This window comes from Mycteria americana, chromosome 6 (genome assembly GCF_035582795.1).
Source record: "Mycteria americana isolate JAX WOST 10 ecotype Jacksonville Zoo and Gardens chromosome 6, USCA_MyAme_1.0, whole genome shotgun sequence".
Classification (NCBI taxonomy): domain Eukaryota; kingdom Metazoa; phylum Chordata; class Aves; order Ciconiiformes; family Ciconiidae; genus Mycteria; species Mycteria americana.
Genome location: NC_134370.1, coordinates 26,538,364 through 26,551,487, shown reverse-complemented (window position 1 = coordinate 26,551,487; position 13,124 = coordinate 26,538,364). Strand labels below are relative to the sequence as shown.

Genomic DNA, 13,124 nt, shown 5'->3' with positions numbered 1-13,124 from the left:
GCTTTGAGTATCCCAAGAGACACTGAGCATCCACTGAATGTTTTGGGCATTCAAGATTTCTGGAAGAATTTGTGAAATCCTTAAAGGAAATCTGGAAAAAAATGCTTGGGGAAAAGATGCAGAATTCTGTGCATTTGATAATTACTACAACTAAACTGAGCTACTTAAATACTTCAGAGGAAAAAAAAAATGGAGATGACTTCACAGATCATAGAGAAGTGTTCTTTATTGTGTTCTTTCCTTGGGAAGTGGGGAAAAAGGAAATTTTCGTATTCTGCATCATATTTACATGTGGGATCCTTCTACTTGCAAGAATGAGTATATAATTTGGCTTAACAATATTTTTCTAAAATAACAATTTGGCTGAAATTTTATTTCTGTATGGTGTCTTCCCCTCACACTATAGTCATGAGAGCCATCAAAAGTAATTGTACTTACCAAATCACAATATAAATTTCAAATTTTATTAATTGCTCTCCTACCAATGACACTATTTTTCCCATAACAAAGCTAAAACTTCAAGAAAGAGAAGCATATGAACACAAAATCATCTAATCCCTTCCCACCACTCTTTAAGGTAGAGAAGAAAAAAAATGGAATGACCAAACAATTGAGGAAAATCTACATACTCACTTCTAATGATGCCATATGTAAGTTCACTCAAAATTCAAAACACTGAAAACATTAAATTCTATATTCCAGTATTTAATTCGTATCTATACAATAGCAAAAGCATCCCAACTTTGACTTGTAGTCCTCATTCCTAAACTACAAGATGACTACAGAGGATTCATGCTATTTAAGTTCTTTAAGAATGAGGTAAACTTACAAGGCTGTGTCCCTAAGGTACTAAACAAAATCAAATTACATCGATACTTGCAGTTTTAAGTATTACATTTTCCTTGTTACCATCTCTGTGAAACATTCTCCTCCTCTGCTCTTTACTCCTCTGATTTGTCCACATTTGGGTGTTTTACTATGGCAGCACCAGTAATTCTGCCAGGAAATATTTATTTAAACTGCATGTAGCAAAAGTTCAATTCCCATACACACAAACCATGTTTTATAAGACACAAAGGAGGCCCAAAATAGGCGAAGATGCCCAGATACTTAGGTATCTTCCTAGCTGAATAAGCATAACTGATTTTGTCCATTAGGAGACAATAGAAAGAGGAATGAAGAACAAGAAATATGACCTTATTCATATATAGGTTTTTGGCAAGTACTCATTCCTTGTGAGCTGAAAACATAGTTGTTCTAGATATTACATGGAACACCATGAATTTCTTTTCATGTTCTAGCAATGTTATTAAAGTGTAATTAAAACTACAGTAATATTACTGAATAAACTTGATAAAATCATCAGAGCCACATCTTTTTCTATTCTGAACATGTTTATTATATTTAACGAGGCACTTATACGATGAGATCATATGATTATCATCACGGTGTACATAGATTGTGAGATCACCTTCAAGCACCAGTAAAATTTCCATGCTTTCACTAGGTAACCACTATAATACAGACAGAAGGAAAGACAGCATCTGCTCCAGAGACCTAGAAGCTAAATCTCCTTTCCTGTTACAGAAGTCCATCCATGCAGGAATAGAAGATAATACACTACATAACAGCCGTTTCATGATTATATTGAAAATAGGAGTATGGAGCTCAAAGTCCTGGCAGAAAACAAGAAAAACACCGAATAAGAAACTATTGATGTGATCTGTTACCGGATCAATTTACTGAAGGTCTCTTAAGATTCATTAGTGTTCTAATGCCTCAAGTAACATATGCCAGAGATTAATTGGAAGTAACACAGGTAATGCCCATCTTTATAAAGAATTAAAATAATTAGTGGATAGAAATGGCCACATACTTACTTCTAGACAGTAACTGTATTCCACTGAAGAACACTATTTTGAGGTAAGGTAACATAACACAAAACTCATTTCTGGAGATATTGTTGTGAACAGAACAATCTTGTTCTGGTTAATTATTCAGTTTGGTAAAATTACAGCTTGTTTAAAGGAGCATAAGCAATCTTTCAGAATGCTTCACTTCCTTCTTTATACATAACTGTAATTAATTCCAGGTGTAAATTTACTTAATTAAGAAGCAGTACCCCATCTTTCTCCATTTGAGTGGATAAATTTAAACACACAAAACAAATTACACAAATCAAAAATTGGCATTATAGTCCTGAGCTCTGACACAGACTGTGCAAGCTAAAGCAAAAAGGGAGGGGAGGCAGGGGGGATATACCGCACAGAAATTCCTTTCACCGCCTGAACTAATAGAGAAGCAATAGTTTAGACAGTTTTGTGTAATTTGCGCTGTATTGTTAATCATCAGTACTCCTTTGCTTTCCATAGCGTTCATATTTGTTGTATTTTATGTTCTTCTAGCGCTATCACAGGCCCCTCCTCTTTTTTTCTGAACCACTGTGAAGACCAGGCAGCTAGGTCCTGGAGAACTGCAACATGACAGTATCCTTGCAGGTAGCACAACGGGACTCTGACAACATGGCAGGGGTATTTCCAAAAAACCAGTCAAGAACCAGACACCCAGGCTGGACTAGGCTGCACAAAGTTAGGTCGGCCCTGACTTTTACGTCTGTTCTAAAAACACATTTTTATATATTCCTCACTGAGGCCCTATGAAGTGACTTCTCAGAAAATGTGAGGAGGAGACAAACTATGGAAGGAAGAGACATAGGAGGAGGACACTGGTGCAGATACAGAACCATTAAGTATAGTCTTATCCCATTCACTAGCATTTGAGTATACATAAACTCTGTCTTTTCCTCAGGAAGTTAAGTCCAACTTAACTGATCATCCCACTACTGATAAGTATGAATGACAGCAAAAACTATTTGCTGATTAACACTAAAAAAATATTGCCTACATGATACATTTTTGCATTTACAGATTGCTAAAATGCAATTCTAAACATCTAATTAGCCATGTGTAATATTATTTTAAAATTTATAACTAGGATTGACAAAGTACTTACAACCATTAGAACATAGGCAAGCCACTAGGAAAATAAAGATTTCTTCAGCTTCTATCTGAAAAATCACCACAATATATGGTAAATCAAAACCAACTAGAAACCCAGTGCTGCAATGTAAATACCACATCTATTTTCAAGCTTGTAGATTAATCAAGCCCAAACAAGACATTTTCAGAAACTGCCATTTTTTAAATTACTGCACATATGTTTTTCTTTTTTCATCATAATACATATTGAAGAAGCAATGGCTCACAAATTATTTCAATAACTGTTTTAGGAAAAAAATACAATTAAATTTTCTTCCCAGGAAAAAGATACTAGTACAAAAGAAAAAAAAAGACAAAAAAAAAAGACATCAGTTTAGGGAGGAGGAGATGGAACAAAAACATTCTTCCAAATAACTTAAGTAATGTTGGAGTTTGCTTTTTTGTTTAATTTCAGTGACTTGAGCCATGAGGAACTTTCTACAGTTAGAGACAGAGGTAAAAGAGTAACCCCTATAAACTCAGAAAAGGCAGTATAGTGTTTGCTTATAATCTATGAATTTAAGATATAACCTATTAATCATTTTAGATAGTACTGTTGGAATATTTTATTAATTGTATTCATTATATTATTTATTATATTTCATTTTTAATGTTACCAGATTTAAAAAGTTGTTTATCAATATAACATTTGCTAATAAATCTATAATTAAAACAAAACTAGCTGTGAAAAAATTAAAAAGTTGAAATATTAGGCTTCCATTAATACGTTTTTTCTACCATATTCTCCTAATATTATATCTAAGTCATTAACAAAGATGCACCTAGAAGGATTTGCAAAAGGATTATGCAAATTAATATGGCCTACTTAACACTTGATTTACTTTGTCACCGTTATGCACCCTGCATGACAACCCTATCCACCTGAACAAAGACAATTGACAAATATAAGGAAACGGGCAAAAGACTCTTAAAAGAAGACACTCCAAAAAGGAAAAAAGTCAAGATTGACTTGCAGTCCTCTTGAGAGAATACTTTGCAGCTACTTTAAACAGATTTAAGATAAACTAACATTCCACAATTACAGCTCAGAATACCACTGCCTTCAGGTCATTTCTTTCTCTCCATGTAGAAAAAGATGTTCCCAAAGTAGTACTTAGAGCACAACGTTTAAGGATAAATTGAAATTTTCACTCATGAAACCAGGACTTAGATATGTTGCTGTTAATGTAGAATGTAAGGTATATTCCATAAAATTCAAATATATACTCTTTGATCACGGAATGAATTCATTATTAATGTATAGGTAAACTGCTGTTTAATTTATAAATTGAGTGGACCTTTAAAATAATTACCTGTCATTCTACTGCTCTAGCCTCCCTGTCTTGTTTCTAAATTGTCTTCATCTGAAAATTCTCTGAACACATTTCATAATCAAATTCTCTGAAATAGTTTTGGGTGGCTTTTTTTATCCTACTGAAGAAGAAAAAAATCCCAGTGCAAAATCTAATTTAATATTAAATTATGTCTGAAGACTAAATTATCTGAACATTAACAATTGACAATAATATGCATCACAAGAATGCCAACCTATCCCTAAAACGGATCATTCATAAACAAACTCAGAGATTAAACACAAGCTTAGCAGAAACTGAAACACTGTAAAGCATGAAAGTGCAGACTTCCATTCTGATCTATTTTGATGCACTGAACTTGCTATATGAGCTCTGTGATTGATGAAAAAAAAAAAAATTACTTTCAACCCTACTTTGTCAGAGAGAATGAAACAAAAACAGAAAGTAAATTTCAAAACACAATTAAGCAATCACTATCAATTACACTGTGTTGAAGTCACCCCCCTAACTACTTCAAGCCACAATGAACTACCTCTGAACAATCTCCTTTTTCCCAACTCCTTGGGATTCGGTAGTAAGGGAATAACTTGTTGTTTGGCAATGGAAATGCTATCCAGCATTTTTTACTCTGCTGCGTACTCCTACTCAGCTTTTCGCTATTTTAAAGATTATAGTGGAATACAGCCTCTTCTTATACCGGAGAAGAACTCAACTCCTAGAATGTTCTTACAAATCATTAGGGCTATCGGAATAAATTTCAACATGATGTCATCTCACAGATCAATTAGCAATAGCTGGACATAATAAAAGTGATTTTCAATGACAGTGAATAGCAAACAATAAGAAATACACTGGGCTCATGCAAATTTTCATAGGACACCATAATTCAGAGATGAACGACAAGCCTAATAACAGCAGGCCAGATTCAAATAGTGCAAATATAACCAATAAATCTGATGGGTATGTTGCACTACTACTCAGCATCAGTATTAAGTGGCAATCTCCAGGGATGATTGCTTTCAACACATGAACTTTGACCTCAAAGAGCAGAGATAAAACATTACAAGAAAGGCAGGAATGGGAATTGTAAAAATCTGTAGAATTAGCATCTAGTAGCACTGTAAAATAAACTCACAGTTCCTAGAGCATTAATGTAAATCTGTGGCCTTCAGAGCCTAGAAGTCACCAGAAGTTTCGTTTAATATTTTCAGACAAAATCTAAAGAGGAGTAAGCAATAAAACCTATAATTACTAGCCATAAATAAAGTAGAAATAAGCACGATGCAGTGTCCAAACAAAATAATAATCACATGCGTGCGTTGCAATGGGAGGAAATAGGGCAGTAAAATGAATAACCAGGCTTCAAGCCATGAAGTCAGAGATTTCCCTGATGAAATAAAGGTTTAAGGACACTTTGTTGATTTACTCTGTGACAGGCTGACATTCTTGTAAGCATAATGCTCAAAAGCTCATTTCAGCAGTTTTAAGCAGCACGGCACTTTTTCCTGATTTATGGCTGGTTTATGGTAGTTGGAAATGGACATAGTCATTGTGACCATAGTTTGAAATGAAGTTAAGTGATGTCCTTGATGCAGACCCAGTGTCAAAAATGAAAACTCAGAAAAAAATGAAAATGATTAAATACACCTTGATAATTTAGCCCAGTGGGAAAAAGGACAAAGGGAAAAGATGACTCGTAGTGCAAGCAAAGATTACACTCTTTGGAGAAGTAAATTCAAGACTGGTAATACATAATGGCTAAGTTTTCAGAGGTCAGCAGTCAAAGCCACTGTAAGACTGGCTCACAAAAATTATTACAGCAGATGCATTACATTGAAGCTATGCATATGCCTTCTGGTTTTTTGTTTTCTTTAAGCACACTAAATTTTCATTTACTCTCCCAGCTGCTCCAGAAAACAACAGTTAGATCAGGACACAAATAATACACTCCTCAGATTAGGCTTCCAAATCCGGAGCAGACAACTTCTCAAAATTTCTCGATGTAAATTAACAGCTTTAGAATAAGATTTTATGAAAGGGACATGGAAGAGATCAAGCAAGCCAGAAAAAAATATTTTTGTTTAGTTCACTTACTTGTTTTTCCTCAAGAATTTACTAAAACATATTCAGTAAACTTACACTGGAACTAAGAGATGGTGGGGCTGTCTTTGAAAGTTACTCGGTATCAACCAGCGAATCCATTTAAACCAAGAGGAATAGAATATTGTAAGAGTCACAGTTAAAGTGCCATTAAAAGGAACTACTAGTTGTTTAATCCATTACCTGTGAACTTAAGTATTTTTTTCAGGTTCAAAACATTCCCAGTATGAATACAAGTATGAAAGGTGGGGGAAATATTTCAATCAGAAAAAAATCCACATGAAAGCTGTGAAAGTTGAGAAGTGTGCAACTGCCTGAAATGACTTAAGGGATAACTGTCACTGGAATTAATACAGTTCGAATGTTTAAAAATTACAACAGGCTCCTTTACATTTCGAAGGCTGTCTGATTCCTGCTGTGAAAGCTTAATGTCTTTCCATTTGATGGAGAGTTGTGGCTGTTTCAGTATACAGTTGACTAATGCCTGTTTAATGGATTGGAATGGTCAACAAGTGTCAGAGATATAAGCACAAAAGGTTAAGTTAGGAGTAGGGTATTTATTCCCTTTTCTGTTGATATGCTGCCAGTTACCCCTCAGAAAGAATGGTGAAGGGCAATGAGATGAGAACTTTTAAATACACAATCTACAGAAAATAATAATAAAGTAAAATACAATGCAGAAAAGAAAACTTGCAGGATGTCCTATCAGAAAAAGACAGAGTTGCAGCTGGAGTTCACAGCTCAAAATTTCTTGCTGTTTCATTTCTATAACAGCCTACCTGGGCTCATAAGAAAAATTTTTTAAGTGTTAGGGAGTAAAACAAAATCTAAGCCGGCAAAAATTACTGCATATAGGGCATTCTTCAAGCTTCCTTATGCAGCCACTGTTAAGCTTCAAGAATTCACAAGAAAACACCAGCTGAAGGTACCTATCTTGACCAACATCCTATGGACTTTCAAATAAGCCTCTCCAGTGCAACCCCAAAATGAAGCAGAGTTAGAAACCAGCTATTTAATTATGTGAAATACCAAATATAGGAGGATTCTATGCAATACCAAATAAAAAAAGCACACAGATGGCTTTCTCACCCCCATGTATTTTTCCTAGAATCTGTTTACCTTCAACACTTACACTTCTAAATGATATACTCACTACAGCTTTCAAATACTTCACAATGTTCCTGGAAAGACAGGGTAGCATCTAACAACATCATGCTTCTGTTTAAATCAGTATTTATTTATTTAAGAGTATATTTATTGGAAAACATATTCAAGAATTCTGGCTGAATTGATAGAACTACTTGTGTTCTCTAATAAAGTGATTTTTCAACTGTATACAGAGGAAAGAAATGTTCTGCAAATTCTAACAGCCATTCAATATGGTGCACTCTCTGTCCAGACACTACTCTGTGTGCATATTATAGAGATACAGAATATAAAACAAAATCCTCCACCTCTCAGTTACGCCAATGTCTACAGTGGGGATACTGAGTCTTCAGCACCAGTTACTTTGCTCTACCTATCCTGTTACACGGTGGTACTTACGAACATAGACATAGCTTGCCAACTTCATTAGTGGAAGAGAAGCTCAGGTATTCTACTGTGATACACCCTTTGATGTTCTTTGAAGACAAAAATCCATAAACATTGCTTTCCTTTTAACACCTCATGACCTAACAGCTACAAAAGTCAAATTCCTTCCACACAGACACCAATATGAAACAAACAAAACCATGTTTCTCTTGTCCTTTCTTTAACTGAGGACTTCCTATGTCAAGTATTACTTCACTGGAAAACTATCAAGTCATCATGAGCTGTGGTTAAACCAGAGTGAACACTTCATTTAGAATAAAGATTACAATAAAATGAACTTAATAGGGCAAATTTTTGAAGCCAGCCTTGGCAGGAATACAGTTTTCATTTACAGTCTGAGATTAATAGCTAAGAAATAAAACTACAAAGATAGGAGCTTGTTGGTCTTCCAACTTTTAAGACTTATAATGGGTGAATTTTAAAAAGAGAGAAAAGAAGAAAGAAAAGAAAACCTAAATTTTAAAATCTGTCTTGGCAAAGCTTGAAGTACAAGCTTGTTTTTTTTAAAGCTTGTGATATAATCAAACCAAATAAAAACAATGAGATCAATGAATCTCTGTACTCAATAACATAGCCAAAACATGGATCATATATTCACAATATGGAGCAAGCAAAATCTAAACCTCAGGTCTGATTTTTATTGCTTGAATTAGAAGAAAAGTGCTCCAGTCAAACTCAGATTCCATATCTGAATTTAAACTCAAGTTTTGACAAACATTAGAAGAGTGGAACAGGGAGGATGGCTGCTCAGATGCAAACAAGATAGCCTAGAGAGAGCTGGGTTTTGTGCAATTTCCATTTCTGTACATCATCACCACACAAAATATTGAGATTTTCACATCTGACTCCAAGTTTGTATCTAATCTGGTAATAATTTCTATTGGTCATCTCAATTGTTTATATATTCAAAATATACGGGAAAACCAGGACACAGGAATCATTGTTACCCAGACAACGCACAGAGAGGAAGAGAGAAAGAGAGACCGCATGGGCAAGAGGCACAAGCGAGCACAAGGAAGAGAGGGCGTGTGAAAGAGTGAGAGGGCATTAGAGGGGGAGGGAGAGAGAAAAAGAGAGGGGAAAGAGAGGAAGAACAAAAGTGAAAGAGAGAAAGCATGCAGGCAAGTGAAAGAGCACGTGAGAACGAGAAAGCATGCGCAAGAGGGTGAAAGGGAGGGAGGAGAGAAGAGGAAACGGGAAGGGGGCAAATAAAGGGGGGAGAGAGAGAGAAGAAGGGCAAGAGAAGGAGAGATAAAAAGCACTTGAGAGAGAATAAGATCTTTTGATAAAATCAAATTAAAAGTTTGGCTGGTAGAGCCAGATATGAAACATATGTCTTCTTTATCCAAACCCCAGTACCTTAATGATCTTCTCTGCTTGTGGCATGCAGCCAAAACGATGAAATGAGTCATGTGCCCCTGATGGACTAGTACCCAGAGTTTTACTGAGCTTTACACACTGCGTGTTTTCTTTATTTCAACTCAGCATGGTTTAGATCCAGCCTTTTTGTTTTCGTAATTTCAATATAGTTCAATCTGTTATATTTTTGATTCAGTCCATAATATTGTTATGTTTTATTCAGTTCAGTACAGTTTCTAGTCAATTCTCTTATCTGCTTTATTCAATTCATTACAATGTATATATTATGCTATGTTTTATTTATTTCAGTATGAGTTATATCAATTTTGCTGTATGTTACATTAAGCCCTCAGCATGTTGTATCCATTTCTTCATCTGTTACATCCATTCTGTCATGTGTTCTAGCACACATCGTATCTGTTTTGATATGGTTTTACATCCTGCTTCTAATTTTTTTTACAGCACTTGTGTGGTATTAATGTGATTTGTTTTTCATCTGCTCCTGCATTAATTTTCTGTAAGCTACCTCATATTTAAAGAGCAGTGAGGTAAAATATAATGTGGTTACTGTTAATAAGCATGAACACATACAATTTAGTCTTTAACTTTATAAAGAATGATTCCTAGAAGACACCATGGTGTGCTGTTGAATTCACTTGAATAGTGTCTGAATTTCTAAATGTCATATTCAGTGGGAGTTAAGACTATAATGTTTCCTTTGAAAACTATAGGAGGCTATTCTAGTCTCCTATATATTATATTTCACTTTCATATTTTCTATGCTCTTCTTTTTAATGAATTTAAGGAATAAGAAGTGGAATTCCATTTCATAAGGAAATAAAACAGCAAACTCCAAGCATTTAAAGAACATAACTCTTCATTTAAAGAACATAATCCCTGCAAGTCAGGATGTATGATTTTGAAACAGTTCTATGTTTTTTAGCCTTTAGATTTTAAATACTAGTGAAATGTAGATTCCTTCTCTTTTTCTATATTTGTTTAGTTTTGGGGGGAAATTTGGCCATATTTGAGGGATTTTTTGCACACATGGGAAGTAGAAATTTTAAATCTCTTCCTCTTTTTGTTAAAAAGCATTTGAGATTCTAACAATAATTTGACTCAGAAGACAGGGGTATAAGAAATTATTAACTATTAACATGACTATTAAAAACTATGATGTTAAAATAAAAATCAGCATAAAATAAAAATTAATTTGCCATATAAGCAGAAGATTAACTTTGGCCTTATCTGTAGCTATGCCCCTGGAGTTGGGAATGAAGAGATGGACTGCAAGACCATCAGACTCTTAAAGCAGAGGTTGTTTTTCCAATGTCTTTGCACAAATATGAAACACTTGCATGTATTACTTCTAACAAATGGTAAAGTACTTCCTGCTATATATCCATCTGGCTTGCCATTAATTATCCTGGGCAATGCCACAAAGTGGCCTCCACACTGCTCTTTCTCTATCCCAAAACATGTTTTTCCATGCTTAGCACATGCTGGTTCCCTCTTCCTGGGAACTGACTGCCTTGCTCATCAAAATGGAGCAATTTAAGTTATCAATTTTGGCACAGCCTGTCCTCTTCTCTCTTTTTAATTTAGGATATCATCTGAAAAGTTTCCTTTAACTACTTATCACAGATAGGTTGGTGAAACGTGATATATGTTGCCGTGAGGACAGAGATCATTAAATGTGCTAGAAACTGCTGTAGGAAGACCCCCTGCTCCATCCATACCTCCACAGAGGCTCCTATTCCCTGGCTGCTCAACATCTGAAAAGTCACGTTACTGTAGAGACCCACACACATCCGCATGCCACCATGCCAAGAAGCACATTCACCTTCAGAACTGCTGACCTGGATCATCCAGAGAATTTTCAGGCTCCCAACAGGGAGGGGGTGCCTTGAGCCTCTCTCCTTTCCTCACCTTGCATTATAACCTTCCTCTCCTACTCCAGAGAACTACTGTATGATCTAGCTGTCAAGAGAAATGGAGAAAGGGCAAGTCCTTAAAGAATATATATGGAGTTTCAACTTCCATTCTAAATTCAATCTGCGAAAGTTTGTAAGACAATGTCAGTGTACTAAAAGCAGACAAAATTCCAGCAGTTCAGTCTTTTCAGGTTTGTAGGATGATATTTCTTACGTCAAAGCAAATAATTTCATAGACCTTTAACTATGGGAGAATTTTTATACCTGTGCAAAAGCTCAGCATGAGGACCATATACTACAAAAAATTGGTTTGGGCTTTTGCTTGAGAGTTTAAATAATGCTCAGGTCTTGTGCTGGCATGATCTTCACAGAAACTAACATTTTCTATTTAACACAAGTAACATAACACTAAGTTTTCATATTTCTGAAAGGTGAAGAGATGGGGGAACAGAACTACATTCTTTTTACAACAGACACACATAAAAGCACCCCAAATAATACCTGATCCCCCAGCTCTTTGTTCTAATAATATGAAAAACTGTTATATTTTTCAGCTATAGATTTACATGTTTAACACGTCTTAAGTGTGTATATAAGAGTATCGTACAGAATGTAGATTATATTACACCGTTCAGAAATTTTGTCATTCAGTTAGACTACAATACCTCTGGAGATACTCCACTGAATTAACTCCAGTTTTGCACTGAACAACGAACAACCAAGAGCTGGGGCTGTGCATGTTATTTACTTGCCTCCAATATTAGGATATAATGTGCAGCGTTGATGAGACACATTTGGGACTATATAACATGATACCCATGTTCTGGGATAACACTAATGAATCTAATTTTAAATATTTTTTTTCTTTTTTAAAAAATGTGTGCATGCACTTGCATAAACATATAAGCTGCATGCTCTGATTCTGTGCATCAGTTTTCAAACTAAGGCAAAAATTTTTACAGTTGACACCCAAGCCACTCAAGCATAATTTATAATGGAAATGCTGACACCAAGCTAACTGTGGTGGCATGAACAATGCTCATATAAAACAAAAAGCAAAGGTTCCTCAAAATAAACTACATGAGGTTCAAAACTCAGATTAAAAGCATATGAACCTGAAATAATTTTATTGATGACCACATTCTGTGAACTCAAACAATCCAGAGAGCGAGATTTTGAGAGTCATGACTTTTTGAAGTTTTCTTTGGAAAATTCAGAATCTGTAGGGTGTCTAGCCTAACAGCTCTTATTTGTATTTGCAAAACCTATTTGCCTTTTTTATAGCATGCATTGTGGCTATTGGTATGCAGGGACACATTCTAATATTGTCCCCCACAACAAAAGCCATCATTCTGGCAAAAGGAGACAGGAAAATCTAACACTCTCCTACCATGACCAAGATGGTAAGAGCTGCTGCAGTTGCCAAATACGATACACAAAACATTTAATTTATAATAGTTAGAACTTGGCCCTTGACCAAGCCCAAAGAACTATGTCTTATTTCACTTGCTCTTGAATATGTCTCTTTCAGAGATAAATGACTGTGCTGTTTGCCAGTTCTCTCCTCTGTTTGGCGTTTTGTTTAGCTCTGCTTGTGACAAGCCAAGAGTTGATGCATCTGCTTGAATGTGTAATATACATCTTTGGTCAACTTAGCTTTTTTCCTTGACAATATTATGTCAAACAATCACATCACAACTGGCTCTGATCTCTTTGTTGTTAGCTAATAAATTAAAGAGTATTTATTATCTGCAATCCTTTTTTCCCTTTTAATGGTGACACATTTG

The 13,124-nt window shown here is 35.2% G+C and overlaps 1 protein-coding gene across 1 annotated transcript in view; it reads right to left on the bottom strand.

Moving 5' to 3' along the window:
* Positions 1-13,124, bottom strand: part of LRMDA (leucine rich melanocyte differentiation associated) — a 696,410-nt gene that overhangs the window by 152,795 nt on the left and 530,491 nt on the right. The gene's annotated exons all lie outside the window — the stretch shown is intronic.